Here is an 18,528-nt window from a genome sequence, read left to right as displayed (position 1 = left end):
CATAATTACAGCGTGAAGGTGTGGGGCTTATTGGGACCTACTGGATAACAATGAAAACGTTTTACAATTCATGCTTTTTCCTGGTGAACTTCTAGCCCTGGTCCTAATGCCATGACTATACTGGTTTTATACCAAGCAATTTTTTTTACTGGGACACTAAAATAGTTTAGTCATTTTTTTTCATGTTCTATCAATTTATCAAATGGCATTAAGCCAAATATTGGGTGAACAGACTGTATTCCAGGGGCAGAGTATGGACAGCAAGGACTGATTTGTATCTGCTCACTCTTTCCTATAGCTTCTGTGGTCCTCCCCCAAGGAAGAGTAACACATAAAACATCCTGGAGAAACAGCAAAGTGCTTAAGCCACGACTAGGAGCTATCAAAACACATTACCAGTATTTAAAATAAGAAGAACTTTTTTTTTTTAAATTCAAAGGGAGCTAGAATAAAGCAACGTTGACATTTTCTTAGTTTGAGAATACTGTAGAGAAAATATTTTAACTCATCTGGACTATTGAAATGTCAAAGTTTCACCAGCATTGATATTGCTCAAAATAAGACATACTGTAGATGTTTATTGAGTCTTCTAGAGTTCTGGAGAAGATTGATAACATGTGTCTAAAAAACCTCCGTGCTAAATTATCACAGCCATACTGTCTGGCAGAAATCACAATTTGGATGTCCACAGGGCAAAAGCATCCCTCAAATGTATTTTATTTGACCCACACCATGCTAAAAAAATAAATAAATAAATAAAAGAGAGTTGGGGGATTTCATCCAAAATTATTCATTCTTACACTCAGCAAATATTTACTGAGTACCTTTATGCATGCCAGCTCAGCACCTAAATCTAGAAACTGTACAATGAAAGAGACTTGATCCCATTCTTAGAAAGCTTATAGCCAAGAAATAAAGACAAGGGCCAGGTATTTGGCATAGTGGCTAACATGGCCCTGAGGACACACGTATCCATATTGGAGTCCCTGGGATCAAGTTCAGGTTCTACACCTGACTTTGGGTTCCTGCCAATACACACCCTGGGAGAAAGCAGGTGATGGCTCAAGCAAGTGGGTCCCTGCCACCCAGGTGAAAGATCTAGATTGAGTCTTAGAGCAGCCCAGCCTTGGCTGTTGCAGGCATTTCATGAGTAAACCAGCAGATGAGAGACGTCTGCCTTTCTCTCTCTGTCTCTCTACCTTTCAAATAAGTAAAAATTTGGAAAAGAAGAAAGAGAAATAGTTAACAAACCGCTGAATAAATCTTGACAAACACTACAACAAGAGCACTGCTAGGCATGTATAACAGGTACACATTGACCATCTACAGGACTCTGTTGCATACTTTCCCACACTGTGAAGACAAGACTATGAAGTAAATGCGGTTATTATCAGCCCCATGATCACAGGCGCAGCTGAAGCATAGAAAGTTCCAGCAATTTGTCCACAATCATGCAAAATGTACTAAATATATTTATTTATCTAATCTGGGTTACATTTCAAAGTCATTTATTTCTGTAAGGGAACATGGGTAATTTCAAGTACAGCAATTATTGGGGTTGCTAAACTATTTTCTTATACATTTTTCTAATTTGAACCCATGGCTGCTCATGTTGTAACAAATGAATACAGATTTTGAAGCTAGTTAGAATTCAATTTGAATCTTAATTCTGCTACTTTCTAGTTTTATGGCTTCAGTAGGTAGAATTTTGGCTCAACAATGCCTTACACCCATAAGTAGTTATGCTATACAGCCAAAATGACTTTGCAGCTATAACTGAAGTCCCAAACTAGTTGAACTTAAAACGCAGAGATTATGCAGATGGGCTTGTTCCAATAAAGTATAATCCCTTAAAGGCAAAGTGCTCTATTTGGGGGAGGAGGGAGGAGGGATGTGACAGAAAGAAATGCTGGAGAGATAAGAGACCATGCTGGCTGAATGAGTACCTAATACTCCTAGCATTCAGTAAATTATGGGCTTTGTTGTCACTTAACAATTAATGAGAAAGCACTTTGATAATGCAAAATTACATGCAAATAACACTATCAAGATCTCCGTCTCATTGCCAGGATTCTCTATTCACTGACACTTCCAAAGGACTCAGCCAGTCTAACTCTTCACCCATCAATGGCAACTATCCCAACCCAAATCCATTTTTCTATTTGACTGTAGGAAACTTTCATCTGTTATTGGTTCTTTTTATGAGTCCATTAACCTGTGCATCTCCAATCTGATGCATTGTAGGTTACTCTATAATGTTTAGGAACATTAACAAGCCCAATAGTGTTCCTCGTGGAAACCAGTCATGTTTGGTTATATTCCTCATTATGATTTAGCAGCAAATAGTCTTGAGAAAAGACAGAATGTAAAAAATCAATTATCAACTACCTTTCCATTACTGACACCCTCCCAAAAAAAATGTGTGTGCATGTAGAAATAGACAAAAAAGCAATATATTTGTTAAAACAAGATATCTGTTGAATCTAGAAAACAGTCTCTGCTTTATTTATGGAATAAACCAATACATTATTATGTTTACTGTAAAATTTCCTCAATAGATCAATTACTGAAAATTTAGCTATAAAATGAATTTTTAATTGAACTTTATTTTCCATGAAATTTTATTTCAAGTAAATGCTTGTTTTGCAAATTTGATTTACACATAAAATTTTGTTTTTCTTATTTCAATGCATAGCTAGCAATACAACTTTAGCAGGAAAACTCAGTGTGCTTTACAGTTTCATTAGCCACCCTTTCCTCTATCTTTTCAGTGTCAGGAGACATCTTAAGATTTGTTCTAGGCAGGGCACTGTTGCTATTTTTTGCCTCCAGGAGCTTCTAATCCATGAGGGATATAATAAAGACTTGAATAACCGTGATACAAGAAATACAACATCGGTGTTGTATAGGGCAAAGGACCCTGACCCAACTGAGGGGTCAGAAACAATAACTTAAGGAAAAGTAAGGAACTCAAAGAAAAGCAAATTTGGGGGCTGGCATTGTAGCAGGTAAAGCTGCTGTCTGCAGTGCCACCATCCCATATGGGAACCAGTTTGAGTTCTGGCTGCTCCACTTCTGATCCAGCTCCCGGCTAATGTGCCTGGGAAAGCAGTGGAAAATGGCCCAAGTGCTTGGGCCCTTGCAACCATGTGGGAGACCCAGAAGAAGCTCCTAGCTACTGGATCCTAGCTTCCAACTGGCCCTGCTCCCAGCCATTGAGGCCATTTGGTAAGTGAATCAGTGGGTGGAAGACCTCTGTAAATAGATATAGACATAGATATAGATACATAGATAAATAGATATACATACATATCTTTTCTCTCTGTGTAAAACTGCCTTTCAACTAAATAAATTTATCTTTAAAAAAAAACAGAAAAGAAAATTTCAAAGTTCTTTCTCTAACTGCAAGGTGAGAAACTGAAAGTTTTGGAAGTGGGAAAGTAAAAAATGCGCAAACTTCACCAGAACACCTCAGCAATGATGTACAAGTCAAAACCTACGGCTTTCCCTGGCAGCTCTGCCAAGAGGTGGATCACTGGAAATGGACCTGCCCTGGAGTCGAAGGATGCCCAGGTCAGAGCCACAGATCTGATTGGCTCTAAGCTGAAAAACCCTTCACTCAGCCCAACTTCCAAAGTGACCACTGCAGCTGAGGGGATGGCCAAGTAGAGTCAGCAACATGGCAGGCAGAACTGTAAATTTCTTGTTAGAGATGCCACCTGCCTTTACCTGGCCAGCTCTCCTCCCAGGCCAGCCAAGTAATGAAAGTCAACAGAGTGCCTTCCCCTAGGAGGTTCACACCTCCCTTAGGATATACCCCATGTGAAGAGATAGATAGGTCTGGGCCTCTTAACTTACAAGGCCTAAAGCCCAACAGATTATTATCAAGCCCCTTCTGTCGGGTTCTATTTGCCTCTCAATCAGAAAACTTAATTGTAGCTTAGACAGCATCTTTCTTAGCTCCTCTAATAATGACTCTGTCCTTTGTTCTAGACCCTGTCTAGTGCACTTGAGCCTCATTCCTTCGTAATCATAACCTCTACTCTACCACCAATGGCTCTACTCCCAACCTGTGTGTACTGATGGTCCTCTTCCCCACTTAATGCTGTATAATTGTTCAGACCTGGTAAATGCCACTCTTAGGATCATTGATTACTATCCTCACCCTGTCTTTTATGATCTTGTCTAAATATGATCAGAGTCAGCAAATTTGGAAGGCTTCCATAGCCTTGGCAACTCATGACGACAGCCTAGGGTGGTTACTGGCGCCATAAACTAGAGTGTCAATTTGTTGGGTCAACAACAGGAGTCACTGTGCACTTGCTCCTGATGTGGGATCTCTGTCCTTAATGTGCTGTTCATTGTGATTTAATGCTATAACTAGTACTCTAGTATGTTTCACTTTGTGTTTCTATGTGGGTGCAAACTGTTGAAATCTTTACTTAATATATACTAAATTGATCTTCTGTATATAAAGAGAATTGAAAATGAATCTTGATGTGAATGGAAGGGGAGAGGGAGTGGGAGAGGGGAGGGTTTAGGGTGGGAGGGAAATTATGGGAGTGGGAAGCCATTGTAATCCATAAGCTGTACATTGGAAATTTATATTCATTAAATAAAAGTTAAAAAAAAAAAACCTAAGGCTTTCTTGATTTTCAAATCAGTGGTCACATGAATTTAGAACAAAGGTCACATAATCAACTCTCTTGGCATTTAAAGAAATCCTCCAATACCTGACATAGCAGGACTACACTTACCAGAATTTATAAGATTATGTTGTTCTTTTTTTAAAAAAAAAAGATTTATTTATTTATTTGACAGAATTACAGACAGTGAGAGAGAGACAGAGAGAAAGATTTTCCTTCCATTGGTCCACTCCCCAAATGGTTGCGATGGACGGAGCTACGTCAATCCGAAGCCAGGAGCCAGGTGCCTCTCCCTGGTCTCCCACGTGGGTGCAGGAGCCCAAGCACTTGGGCCATCCTCCACTGCTTTCCCAGGCCACAGCAGAGAGCTGTGTTGGAAGAGGAGCAGCCGGGACTAGAACCCGGCTCCCATATGGGATGCCGGCACCGCAGGCAGAGCATTAACGAAGTGCGCCACGGTGCCAGCCCCAGGATTATGTTCTTCTAATGTGTGACCTGGTGTTTGTTTTGTTTTGTTTTTGTCACGCTTTTTAGGAGTAGAAACTATGTACACACTGAATCCCAACTCCAATCTCTCCCTGGACATGGAAGTTCAGTGACTTCCTGATCCCGGCTCTAAAGCTATGAACTGCTTCATACCCATATTCTGTGATGTAAAATTACAAGACATGTACATGCTGGAGATTAGAAACATTATTTTTTAACTACAAATAAAAATCAATATTAAAGAGTCTTTAACACTGCCTATTAATTACATATTTTAATCCACCTTAAAGAACCCACCAATCCTAAAACCTGGGACAACTTCAAAGGACAGCCTGAGCATTTCAAATAAATTAGGCGATACATAGATCCCCATGACATCACAACTGAGTGCAATGAGCAAAGAACGTGAACTGGGTATCCTACTGTGTGGGCATGTACTCTGCCTACACAGCCTCTCAGTTGTATGTCCTATTTACCTCCTCTGCCTTCATTTGCTCATCTGTGGAATGGGGATGTTAATAGTACTTTGGATAAGTCCCCTACTGCTGTGTAACAAATATTTAAAACCTAGTAACTTACAACAGAAATATTTACTTGGGTGGCTCCGCCACAAGGTTCCTCTTGAGATAGAGGTAAGGCTGCCAACAGGGACCGCAGTCATCCCTGTCTTGATTGGTGCTGGGGCATCCGCCTCCAAGATCAGTCTTGTGGTTGGCAGGCTTCATGGCAATGGGACAGCAGCTAGCTTGTCCCAGAGAGGGTGAGAAGAGAAACAGAAAGGGTGGAAAGAACACAACCAAGAAGGAAGCACTGCCATTGGATGCCCCAGTCTCCTAAGTCACACATCCTTCCTTGAGCATCATTCTACTCAACAGGAACAAGTCACTAAGTGCAGCCCACATTCAAAGGAAGGGAATTCGACTCCACTATTGAAAGGAGACGTCTCAAAGAATTTGAGGTCGCATTTTTAGAAGCACCACACTGCGGAGGAGACTATGGATCAAGAGTAAATGAATCATTGCATGTAAGCAGTTACAAGCAGAAGAAGAGCTTGATGAAATGCCCATACCTCTCACGGCCCTTATTTTCCTCGTGTGTTTGCTGCACTCCACGTACTGTGATCTGTCAAAGAGAAGCCAAGCAAGAATAGAACGTGGGACAGTCTGACTTGGGAGCCAAGCTCCAAACTGAGGGTGGAACACCACATGGGGAGGCAGAAAGAGCAGAAACCAAAGCTGGAGGTCTGGGCTGCATCCTCCAGAGCCCTGCCCCTCCTCTGGGTTTGCCTCCTTTTTAATTTGCTGCTGTTTCCACGCCAAAGGCAACTTCACTCATCAGTTCTTAAATAGTCACCACCATATTTTTGCATGTTTGTTCAGTCTGTGATCTGAACAACTATGGCCAGATGGGCACTTCGGTAATGTGAAGACCTAGGAAAATACATTTACTTTGTCCAGAGTATTTAAAGTACACATTGCAAGTGCCTAAGGGTTCATTTTCTTCTTGGAAATTAAATAAGAAAGTACAAACCTAGGATTCACAGGTGGCAATATGTTACCACTTTGTAATATTTGTTTGTTACCACTTTATAATATTTGTTTGTTACCACTTTGCAATATTTGTTTCACCATTTGAAGAGTTAGACAATATTAGTAGGAAAATACATCCCAGTAGCTCCTAGCTAAGTATGCGCCATTAACCATATTTTCATTTCTTTGAGAGTATTTAGTTTGGAAAAGGAAAGGAAACACAGAATTTTTAATAAATTAAGAAGTGTTCCTGTGTGGAATTTTAGTTAATTGTGGGAACTCACACACTGCTAATTCTTAGCCATTTATCTTCAGGCAGACTCTTTAAATTTCTTATTGGAGTCAGGATATTTTCTTTGGTTTGACATTAGAGATAGCTAAAAATTAATTTTTCACCCACAGGAAATATTAGTCTCTCACGTGAGAGTCAATAGTATAATTTTTCTCCGGGTAAATCATCAGTGAGTCAGCCAGCTCTGAAACCAAATATTCATAAATCATAAAAATCACAAAGCTGAAGGGATCTCAGGATCTTTAAGACATGTCTTCATATGGATAAAGAAATTGAATCCAAGAGCAGTGGAAAAAATTGCCTACAGACATAGAAGTTGAAAGCCTGCAAGGCCAAACCCAGGTCTTCTGACTGTCAGTGTCCTGATTTTTTGACAACATTTTTGCTAGGACTGACATTAATTCCAATTGTCATAACAATAACATTATAAATTTTAATTATTTTCTTTTTGAGATCATATATTTTTAATTTACGTTAAAGTAAAAGGTTTAATGTTCCACTAAATAAGAGCCAACAAATTTTTAAAAAAAGGACCATAGTTCAACAGGAATATAGACAAGAGCTATGAACAATAATCCAATGAAGTCTATCTTACTCATATACTGTCAATTTTAAAATAGTCACAGCTCATTAAAATGGTAGTATATTATTCTTAACTATTTGTTGGACAGTATATTTTAATTCAATCATAATAGGAAATAAGTATAAGCCGCTGTGTTCTTTCCCTGATTTCTAGCTCTTGAGCTCTCCATGTGACCTGGGGCTGTCTTGTCTCAGCTCTGTGTTTATACCCCTCAGGAAGAACTTCTCACTTCTAATCTTCTGAAGACTTGCAAATTAGAAGTTAGAAAAGATCCATAACCTCAAGAAAGGTCTTCAGCTTGCAAACCAGTCCTTTAATTAACCACCAGATCTGCCCAAAAATTATTTGCATTGTAGAACATGGCCTTCCTCAGTTTGCTTCTTCCCACAAAAGATCCTCAGAATTCCCCCTGTGAGTGACTGCAGCTTAGACACATCTAAAGACAACCAGAGATCTGGTAGCATTACTCCTGTGCAATTCACACTGTTCGTATGCCCAGGGAACACCACGAACAGCACTTATTAATCTTGTTGAAAGAATTTTGGCTGTGCATGTCTAATGTGTACCGTGGGGAAAGCCTGCACTCACCTCTGTGTGTCCTTTTCAGCATTTCATCACAGCATCTGAAAAGGTGGGGGAGGGGATGGGAAGGGAGACTCTCATAAAAAAGAGTAATTTTTCTGCTTTCCATCATCTTATTGAGTTTTCCTCTGGAAATTGTTGGCCAAATATTTCTCATTCATTGATTCATATTTCTCAGTTAATCATTCAGTCAGCAGAGCCTCAAGCATAATTTTTCATGTTTTAGTGCATCTTATGTTTTCAAGAGCATGTTGATACCTTGGAGATGCTTCTTGTAATTAAAGAATTTTGCATTTCTATGTAATCATCGCTGAATGATGTTCACGCAGACATGAGGCTATGTCTCTGCACTAGGATGATTTAAATGTTGAATTGCTCAGGGCCTATTTTAGAATGTCATTGTGCAAATCACAGGAAGCACACACTAGATAGGTTCTTCAAGAACAAGATGATAGGACAGTCACAGAAATCAACTATGGGCTTGGAGAACATAATAAATAACTATATGGGTAAAATAAAATAAATATCATCCAGCTACAAAACCCATATTTTGGAAGCATTGTCCAACAGTGAGGATATGACGGATTTTCTATTCTTCACTCACCACCTATGCCATTGTAGCCAAAACATAAGAAGTGGGAGTGAACTTGGATTATCCCACTCCTTAACAAGGAAGGCAGGTTTGTCCCCAAGCCAGGCACAGGCATGGAAACCATGCCATGGTCTCCAAGGCCACTCTTGCCATTCACAAAACCACTACACCCAACTGCTGCAAGTCACGTAGCAAAAGCATCTCCTCCCTGGGAAACCCTGGTTCCTATCACAATTGTTAACCTTTTTATTGAAATATAATTCACAGTCGATGTAACTGACCCACTTAAACTGTAAATGCCAATGTTTTAGCATATTCATAAGCATATGTAACCATCACCACAATTAACTTTAGAACATACACATCACCTCAAAAAGAAACCCTAGTATTCAAATAGTACTTTGTGTGCCTGTGTGGGTGCAATCTGTTGAAATCTTTACTTAGTATATACTAAGATGATCTTCTGTATATAAAGATAATTAAAAATGAATCTTAATGAAGACTGGGATGGGAGAGGGAGTAGGAGATGGGATGGTTTGTGGGTGGGAGGGTAGTTATGGGAGGGAAAACCACTATAATCTAAAAGTTCTACTTTCGAAATTTATATTTATTAAATAAAAGTTTTTTTTTTTTAAAAAAGAAACCTGTACTTAAAGGGCAGTCACTTCCAACCCCACCCCAGCCACTAGTCTGTTCCTTGTATCCATCTATTTGTTGCTTCTGGACATTTCCTACAAATGGCATCATGCAACATGTTGTATTTTATAACTGACTTATTTCATTAATCAAACTGTTTCAAGGTTGCAGAACAAAGGAAAACATTACAGAATTCCCAAAAAGAGTACTCAGATTCACACTGATTCACCTTGCTTCGGACCATGCCCAACTCTGAATTAACTCATGACTGTGTTGTATAAGTGAGCTTTGTCTACATCACACGCCCTGTTCTGCAGTCAAGACTGGATATGGTGCCTCCAGAATCCCCTGCATTTCTAACAGATATTAGGAAAATGGAAGGTGAGGAGGTGGCCAATAGGTATCCACTAACATCATGAAATGTTGGATTCACTGCTATCATGCAAACTGTAATTAATTGCCCTAGTACAAAATATGACCGCTTTGCATATGTCTGTAATAAAATGGCCACCATGAATATACTCATTCTCGTGCATAAAAAAAAAAAAACTATTAAATGCAATGGGATTGTGTTCTCCTTAAAAAAAAAAAAACAGTAATAAAACAGAAATAAAAGCAGTAGGGAGCCTTCTGTAAGATTTTAGAAACAAAACCTCAATCCAGCTTGGGAAGCATTAGTATTCTGCTTAAACTTGATGTGAAAGCCACTGATTCACCCAAATTATATTAGCCAGCTACAACCACATGAATGCTGTATAACAAACCATCCCTCACCTTACTGTTTTATTAAACTGAGTGTTTATTCTCAGGCCTTCAGGTACACTGCAGCTTAAATGATCTAAACTGGAAGACCCCTCTACAAGCTGAGGCTGGCTAGGCTTGGCTTCAGCCAATAGTGTTGATTCTGTCTGAACTGGTGCAAGAGTGTTCATTTTGGTGCCCAGGCTTGAGGAGAGAAGTACCTGGGCATATGCTTCTCATGGAAGATTCTTGGCTTGCCAGAGCCAAGCGAAACCACACAAATGTTCAAAGTCTCTACAACTTTATACCTCCAAACAATCCACTGATCACAAGTCAAACAGCCAAGCCCAACATCAGACTAGCAAGAACGTGTGTCCTCCTGTAGAGCAATGGACAAGAGAGCGCATATCTGCTGAACTCAAACTATCACATGAATGAAGCTTCAAATATCAGTTTAGAACTTACATCAATCATCTAATGAAGTCCTATTGTGCAGATGAAAACATTGAGGCATACACAAACGCCCTTCCCAAAGTTACATAATAACTCAATATGTGGTTGTGTCTAGATTGGAAATGTTTCTCTCTACGAAATTTTTGCAGAGTAGTTAGAAGGGCTCCTGCCTATATAGAAACTTTGATTCCCAGTTTCTCAAAAGATGGCAAAAATTGGCTGGGGACATTTCACCAAAATCAACCCTGATGAAATTAGAAAAGTGAGAGGAAGCTATGAATTCCAGAAATCTGGGGGGAAACTGAAGACAACCTCAAATGTGTGTGAGTGAATGTTCTGGGAGATGGGAGGTTGAAGGCAGAGGAACACTGAAGACCGATGAGGACTGAAGGATGTGAGGGCTGAAGCCACGTCCCTGCATCCGGTTTCTTTCAAGCAATTAATAAGTTGGGCAAAACCCTGGCAAAATTCATCAAAAAGAAGAGAGAAGATGAAAGTGAGTAAAATACAGAATTAAATTTAATTATAGTTCCTAGTGTTATGAAAGCTATACATAAACAAATTTGAAAACCTAGTTGAAATGCATGAGTTCTTAGAAAAAAATCTTGTCCAGATGGTTTTACAGGATTTTCAAGGGAAAGTTAGTTTCTATGGTAGGCAAATTGTTCAAGGGTATCTTTTTGATCTGTGACCCAAAATCTTTGGCTGCTAATTTCATGCATTAATCACACCAACGTTGAGAAACTGTATTCATTGTTACCATGGGCAAAATTGTTAGCAGAGAAAAAGATTAGAATGCATTTATAACACTGAAAATCAATAAGGCATTAATAAAAAGATGAGTTCTGGAAAATCAACAAAATGACAGGCGCCCTAGTGGAGGGGAGAGATGGTGTGCAAGACTTGTGAAGGGGAAAATGATAGATGAAGAAACTTAAAATATATCTAATCATATTAGTTATCAAACCAAAAGCTAAATAAATAAATGTATCAAATAAACTAAAAGAATGAGGTAGATTTATGCCACTTAGTTTGGCAAAAACTAGAAAAGTGGATAGTGCCCTGTGATATGTTGAGGTATCAGGATTCTGGAATAGCAAGTAAATGTGGCTGGTGCAGATATTCTGGAGATGAGAAATAAGAAGGTGCCACCTGTGTGGTCAGGGCTCTCCAGAGAAACAGAACCAATAGAGTGGAGAGGAGGAGAGAGGGAGAGAAAGAGAGAACGGGGGGAAGAGGAGAGAGAGGGAACGAGAAAGGGAGAGAGGGGGAGAGGGGAAGAGAGGGAGATGTGGAGATGGGGGGTGGGGAGAAAACAGCTAATACAACTGTGGAGGCTGGAAGTTCAAAATCTGATCAGGGACATCAGCAGATTGGAGACCCAGGGCAGAGAGGTGATCAAGTGTGAATGCTGCCTGCTGGCAGAATTCTTTCTTGCTTTTAGGAAGCCAATCTTTATTCTGTTAAGGTCTTCTGTGGGTTAGAAGAGGCCCATCTATATTAGGGATGGTAATGTGCTTTATTTAAAGATCATTAATTTAAATGTTTATTGCATCCAAAAAAATCTTCACAGAAAAAATCAGAATAATGTTTGATCATATATTTGAGTGCCATGGTCTAATTGCATCACCCTACAACCCATCAATTTCCCCCCATATATGCATTCCACAGAAATGATGGTTCTCAGAGCTATCCACAAAGAGCTAGGCATGAGGATGTGCAACACAGGGCTCTTGGTGGTAGCAGTAGCTCCCCCCCCCCCAGTTAGCTTCCCTCCCTCCCATCTTTTCCTCCTTGGATTTATTAGGCACACTGGAGCCACAAGTATTCATTTAAAATACAAATAGGACTGTATCTTTTTTCTAAGCCAGCCCCTTAAGAATTTCCTCATTTTTGCTCTGGAAACAATATGTACGTTTTTCAGCAAAGCAGCCTCCACGACCTGGCACCCTTGGCCCAATCTGCCAATTCTATCTTGTGTCTTGAAATTCCCCAGGTAATTAGTAAGAAGCTGATTGAGATTCCAGACAATGTGCTGCCACTCTCTCAGGAAATCCTCACCACGCTGCTCTAATGCACATCCACCTCTTTGTCTGCATTTGATAACTGTTCTCTCTCTTCTTTTCCCAAACCTTCTCAAGTTTGTCAGCAACTCTGTGGACTTCACCCCCTCTACTGTGGATGTGCTCATACAAGTTCAGTACATCTCTTACATAAAGATGCAGAACCAACCCCCCTACTGATATCCATGCTACATAATTACCATGTAGCATCCAGAGCAACCCATTTGCACAGTGTTGTCCAATAGAGTTGCCCTTAGCAATATGTGGCTATTTAAATTAAATTAAAAAGCAATTGCCTAGTCACATTAGTTATATTTGATAGGCCCAACAGCCACAAAGAGCTAGGGGGTACCCTACTGGACAACAAAGGGAACAGAACATTTACATCAGCACAGAAAGTCCTATTAGACACAGTACTCATTTAGAACACATCCTATTCTCTGTTCTTCATACCCCTTCCATGTTTCTGTTTTACCCAGAATAATATCCAATGTCCTTAATGCCTGACAAGCCCACTCTTGAATTGAACTTGGCTTTCCTCTCTGGCCCAGTCTCCTACAGTGGTCCACCTTGTGCTCCCTCCTCTAGCTTTATGGCTCTCTTGTTATTCCCCAGATACACAAGCACCCCCTGCCTCAATTGTGCTTGCAGGTGTTCTACCCTGACTTCCTCCCCGACATCTCTATTGTCCCTGTTTCTCCTCAGTGAGATCTCAATTCAAATGGTACCTTGTCAGACGTGTAATACAAAGAAGCTTCTCCATGCCCAGTACTGTTCAATTAAACTATGTTATGTTCATCAAGGTCTTTATCGTTATCTAAATTTCCCTTATTCACGTGTGTGTTTACTGGACATCATCACCACCAAAATAAGAGGTCAGCAAAAATAAGAACGCGTCTCTGCCTTGCTGACTCCTTCAATGTTTAGCATCCAGTAAATGCTCCCTAGACATTTGAGAACAGTAAAGGAAACAACTATTCTCTAGCCTCAGCAGTCAATGCAGACATCATCCCAGAATCTCAAGGTAAAGTTCACTTAAATTTGGAGGAGTGAAAAAAATGTACCTTCCTGTCAATCTGATTTTGAAACTTCCCTGTACTGGAGAAAATTACATCTTTCCTGACTGCATACCCACCCCCAAAAAATCACTATTACAAATGTGTGATGGGAAGAATTGTATCACTCCAGAATTCACATGTTGAAATCTTCATACCAAGCCCCTCAGAATAAAACTGTATTTGGAGATGGTCTTTGAAGAGGCGATTAAGTTTAAATGAGGTCATACAAGTGATCCCTTACCCAATGTCTGATGTCCTTACGAGAACAGGAAATTAAAACATGCAGATAGACACCATGGATGTGTGCTCACAGAGAAAAGACCATTTTAAAACACAGCAAGAACATGGCCATCTGCAAGCCAAGGTGAGAGGTCCCAAGAGACATCAATCCTGCCAACACTTTACATTGGTCTTGGACTTCCGCCCTTCAGAACGGTGAGAAAATCTATTTCCACTGTTTAAGTCACTAGTCTGCGGTCTTTTATCACATCACTGTTGCCAAACAAATATGGTAGGTATGATTTTTTTTATATTGGCATACTGCTTTAAAAGCAACAGATGAGGGGGCCAGCATTGTAGTGCACAGGTTAAGCTGCCTCCTTTGATGCCAGCATCCTATAAAGGAACCTGTTCAAGTCCCGGTTGCTCCACTTCCAATCCACTTCCCTGAAAATGCACCTGGGAAAGCAGCAGAGATATGTCAAGTGCTTCAGCCCCTGCCTTCCATGTGGGAGACCTGGATGAAGTTCAGGCTCCTGGCTTGTGGCCATTTGGGGAGTGACTCAGCAGGTGTAAGATCTCATCCTCTCTCTTTCTCTCCCTCTCTCACTGTAACTCTGCCTTTTAAATAAATAATTAATTTTTTTAAAAAAGCAATAGATGGATATTCAGTTGAAATTGCTACACTTACTTCTAGAACTTATTTGTTGAAGTTTTTTCAACGTATAGATTAGAAAATGTGTATAAACTCTATAATTGTTACTTTTTACTTACTATAAATCTTCCATCAATCAAGACAGTATATGACAAACCCACAGCCAACATCTTATTGATTGGGGAAAAGTTAGAAGCATTTCCACTAAGATCCAGAACGAGGATGCCCACTATCAACATTACTATTCAATATAGCTCTGAAAGTTTTATCCGGGGTTATTAGAAAAGAAAAAGAAATCAAAGGAATACAAATTGGAAATGAGAAAGTCAAATTATCCCTGTTTTCAGATGACATGATCCTATATATAGGGGAGCCAAAAGACTCCACTAAGACACTACAGGAACTCATAAGAGTTTGATAAAGTTGCAGGATATAATTCAACACAAAAAATCAATAGACTTTGTATACACAAACAATGCCATGGCTGAGAAAGAACTTGTAAGATCAGTACCATTCACAATAGCTACAAGAAATCTAAATATCTTGGAATAAATTTAACAAAGGATATGAAAGATCTATACAATTGAAATTACAACACATTAAAGAAATAAATAGAAGAAGATACAAAAAGTGGAAAAGTCTTCCATGTTCATGAATCAAAAGAATTAATATCATCAAAATGTACATACTAATCAAAGCAATTTACAAACTCAATGTGATCCCAATCAAAATACCAAGAACATTCTTCTCAGGTCTATTAAAAAAAACTATGCTAAAATTCATATGGAAACACAAGATATTCCAAATAGCTAAACCAATGTTATACAACTAAAACAAAACCAGAGGATCGCAATACCAGGTTTCAAGACAGTTATAAATAAAACAGCCTGCTACTGGCACAAAAATAGGTATGTAGACCAATGGAACAGCATAGAAACTCCGGAAATTATTCCACACATCTACACTTAACTAATCTATGACAAAGGAGCTAAAATCAATCCTTAGAGAAAGGATAGTCTCTTCAAAAGATGGTGCTGGGAAAATTGGATCTTCATTTGCTGATGTACAAGACAAGACCCCTGCCTTACAGGTTATATAAAATTCAATTCAAAATGGATCAAGGATCTAAATCTATGACCTGATAATATTAAATTACTGGAGAAGAACATTGGAGAACCCCTGCAAGACACTGGCTTAGGCAAAGACATCTTAGAAAAGACTCCAGTAGCACAGGCAATCAAAAATAGACAAATGAATTACATCAAGCTGAAAATCTTCTGCACTGCAAAAAACAAAACAAAACAAAAAAAAACAGTCAACAAAGTAAGGAGGCAACTGACAGAATGGAAGAAAATTCTTGCAAACAATGCAGCTGATAAAAGATTAATATCCTTGGCCGGCACAGTGGCTCAATAGGCTAATCTTCCACCTGTGGCACCGGCACACCAGGTTCTAGTCCCAGTCGGGGCACCGGATTCTGTCCAGGTTGCCCCTCTTCCAGGCCAGCTCTCTGCTATGGCCCAGAAGTGCAGTGGAGGATGGCCCAAGTGCTTGGGCCCTGCACCCACATGGGAGACCAGGAGAAGCACCTGGCTCCTGCCTTCAGATCAGCGCAGTGCGCTGGCCGCAGTGCGCTGCCAGTGGCGGCCATTGGAGGGTACACCAACAGCAAAGGAAGACCTTTCTCTCTGTCTCTCTCTCTCTCTCACTGTCCACTCTGCCTGTCAAAATAATTAATTAATTAATTAATTAAAAAAATAAAAAGAGTAATATCCATAAAGAATTCAATAAACTAAACAACAACAACACAGACAATCCAATTAAGACATGGGCAAGGGACTGGAATTGTGGCATAGCAGGTAAATCTGCCACTTGCAATGCCAGCATACCATATGGGTGCCAGTTTGAATCCCAGCTGCTCCAATTCCAATCCAGCACCTTAATAATGTGCCTGAGAAAGCAGTGGAAGATGGCCCAAGGACTTGGATCCCAGAACCCATTTGAGAGCCTCAGATGAAGCTCCTGGCTGCAGGCTTCAGCTTGGCCCAGCCTGTCTGCTGTGTCCATTTGGAGAGCAAACCAGCAGATGGAAGGTGTGTATGTGTGTGTGTGTGTATACAAGCATATATGCCTCTCACTGTGAACTCTAGTTTCAAATAAATAAATAAATGAACTGGCATTTATCAAAGGATGAAATGGCTAACAGACACATGAAAAGATGACCAAGATGCATAGCCATCAGGGAAATGCAATTAAAAACCCAAATGACGTTTCACCTAACCCTGGTTAGAATGGCTATCATCCTAAATCAAAAACATAGTCCAATGATAAAAGCTGCCATATCAAAAAAAGAGAGAGAGAGAGAGAGACCAGTGAGTGTCTCCACAAATGCTGAACAATAAACACACCAATTCAAGTAAAAAGAATAAGGAAAGCAACATAATGCCCCAAAAATAATACAACACTTCAATACTAGATTTGAAGATGAAAATTTGAAGAAATGTAAGAAATGGAATTCAGAAAAAATGATTATAAGATTACATAGCACTAATCAGAAGCAAATGCATGAACTAATCAAATCGGTACATGACATGAAAGAAAATTTCTCGCTCTAAATTGTGATCTTAAAGAGAATGCAAAATGAAATCTTGGAAATGGAGGATTCAATAGAACAAATAAAAAAAAGCATTGGAAAGCCTCAACAACAGAATTGGTGGACAGAAGAAAGAATATCTGACTTAGAAGACAAATCGCTGGAACTCATACAGTCAGACAAAAAACAAGAAGAGGGAATTAGAAAACTGAAAAACACCATTGGGAATCTACAGGATACTATCAAACAACCCAACATACGGGTTCTAGGAGTTCCTGAAAACATGGAAAGAAAGAACAGATTAGAAGGCCTTTTTAGTTAAATAAAACAGAAACATCCTTAATTTGGAGAATGAAAGGGACATCCAAGTACAGGAAGCACACAGAACTCCTAATAGACATGACCAGAAAAGATCTTCACCACAACACATTGTAATCAAACCCTCCACAGCAAAACATAAAGAAAAGATTCTAAAATGTGCACAAGAGAAACACCAGATTACTTACAGAGGATCTCCAATTAGACTCACAGCAGACTTCTCATCACAAACCCTACAGGCTAGGAGAGAATGGTGAGAAGTATTCCAAGTCTTAAGAGAAAAAAAATATCAACCCAGAATACTGGTACCCCACAAAGCTCTCTTTTATGAATGAAGGTGAAATAAAGACCTTCCATATCAAACAGAAATTGAAAGAATTTGTTGCCACTTATCCAGCCTTGAAAAAAAATCTTAAAGATGTGCTACACACAGAAACACAGAAATACAGTCATCACTAAAAAATAAGGTAAAGGAAGGAAATATCCCAGCAAAAGTACAAAGAAAACTCAAAGTAAAAGATAGGAATATTTATGGGAAAATGGCAGGTAAAAGCTGTTACTTATCAATAGTCACTTTGAATGTAAATGGCCTCAACTCTCCAGTTAGAAGACACAGACTGGCTGAATGGATTAGAAAACAAAACCCGGGGCTGGCACTGTGGCATAGCAGGTAAAGCTGCCACCTCCAATGCCAGCATCCCTTATGGGCGCTGGTTAGAGTCCCAGTTGATCCACTTCTGATCCAGCTCTCTGCTATTGCCTGGGAAAGCAGTGGAAGGTGACCCAAATCCTTGGGCCCCTGTACCCATATAGGAAACATAGAAGAAGCACCTGCCTCCTGGCTTCAGATCAGCACAGTTCCAGCCATTGCAGCAAATTGGGGAGTGAACCAGCAGCTGGAAGACCTCTCTCTCTCTCTCTCTCTCTCTCTCTCTCTCTCTCTCTCTCCCTCCCCTTCTCTGCCTCTCCTTCTCTCTCTGCATAACTCTGACTTTCAAATAAATAAATAAATACTTAAAAAGTCTATTTGCCGCCTAAAAGAAACATATCTCACCAACAAAGATGCATGCAGACTGAAAGTA

Source organism: Lepus europaeus, chromosome 15 (genome assembly GCF_033115175.1).
Source record: "Lepus europaeus isolate LE1 chromosome 15, mLepTim1.pri, whole genome shotgun sequence".
In the NCBI taxonomy this organism is placed as follows: Eukaryota; Metazoa; Chordata; class Mammalia; order Lagomorpha; family Leporidae; genus Lepus; species Lepus europaeus.
This window is presented reverse-complemented; position numbering follows the sequence as displayed.